Below are 1,202 nucleotides of genomic sequence, written 5' to 3' on the forward strand. Positions count from 1 at the left end.
GGGAGGGGCAACGGCACATCGGCCGGGTGGGGGACGGGGTTAGCGGCGGCACGGCGGCCGTAGATAAGAAGAAAAAAAAAGACGTTCCTTACTGTGTTGAAGAGCTTCATGACGACCAATCTGGAAAATAAATCCAGGAAAGACAAGTCATGTGACTTCAGTTTTAGTGTGAACACAAGCGTCTGTCAAACAATTACTTTCTTAAGTACAAAACCTAATTTTGACTCTTACCTTGTCTTTCCGTGTTAGGAGTGTGACGCTGGATAACTCCAACCTGGTCTCCGTACGCAGAAACCCCATCTGTTCAAATAGAGTTGATTACAAGATTAAAACAATGACAAGTTTAATTTAGAAATTTAATTTTGTAGAAGATACTCAGCGTGCACTCAATAGTATACTCGGCCCTAGATGCCCCCTAAAGCACGGAATCAAGGTCCGGTGCTAGCGCTTTAGCTCGCTTGCCGTTAAAAAAATACGAGCCCGGGCCGAAGAAGGCCGGGGAAATCGGCACTTTAGCGCGGCATGGAGCAACTGGCCCTAGCCTAAGTGCGCCATTAAGGTGCACTTGAAAACTTTGCACGTAACACTGAATCTGATATGGCCATCTTTGCCATAGGCCGGCCGACCGGGATTACCTGGAAGGGTAGGGAGGGTTGAATTGTTGTGGGTTTTCACTGGTAATATTCATAAAACCTCAACAGTATATTGTACATTTCCATTTCTTGGGAAACTGTGGTGAAAACAGTTTTTCACATCTGAAACTCTAGGCTTTATAACGGACTGTCCAATCACATGCTGCTTGATCAACTCCAGTCTTGTCTTCAGTCTCCGTCTCTCGTCCATAAAGCACGGAAACAAGGCCTGGTGCTAGCGCTTTAGCTCGCTTGCCGTTAAAAAAAAATACGAGGCCGGGCCGAAGAAGGCCGGGGAAATCGGCACTTTAGCGCGGCCTGGAGCAACTGGCCCTAGCCTAAGTGCGCCATTAAGGTGCACTTGAAAACTTTGCACGTAACACTGAATCTGATATGGCCATCTTTGCCATAGGCCGGCCGACCGGGATTACCTGGAAGGGTAGGGAGGGTTGAATTGTTGTGGGTTTTCACTGGTAATATTCATAAAACCTCAACAGTATATTGTACATTTCCATTTCTTGGGAAACTGTGGTGAAAACAGTTTTTCACATCTGAAACTCTAGGCTTTAT

General features: G+C 46.4%; 1 long non-coding RNA gene across 1 annotated transcript in view; it reads right to left on the minus strand.

Moving 5' to 3' along the window:
* The window catches only part of LOC103383146 (uncharacterized), a 5,657-nt gene continuing 4,455 nt past the window's right edge, over positions 1 to 1,202 (minus strand). The window contains exons 2-3 of the long non-coding RNA XR_521990.3: positions 232 to 300; positions 1 to 120 (exon numbers count right to left, since the gene is read on the minus strand). This is a non-coding gene — a long non-coding RNA (uncharacterized LOC103383146). The remainder of the gene's footprint in view (positions 121 to 231; positions 301 to 1,202) is intronic.

This window comes from Cynoglossus semilaevis, chromosome 9 (assembly GCF_000523025.1).
Source record: "Cynoglossus semilaevis isolate Cse_v1.0 chromosome 9, Cse_v1.0, whole genome shotgun sequence".
NCBI lineage: Eukaryota > Metazoa > Chordata > Actinopteri > Pleuronectiformes > Cynoglossidae > Cynoglossus > Cynoglossus semilaevis.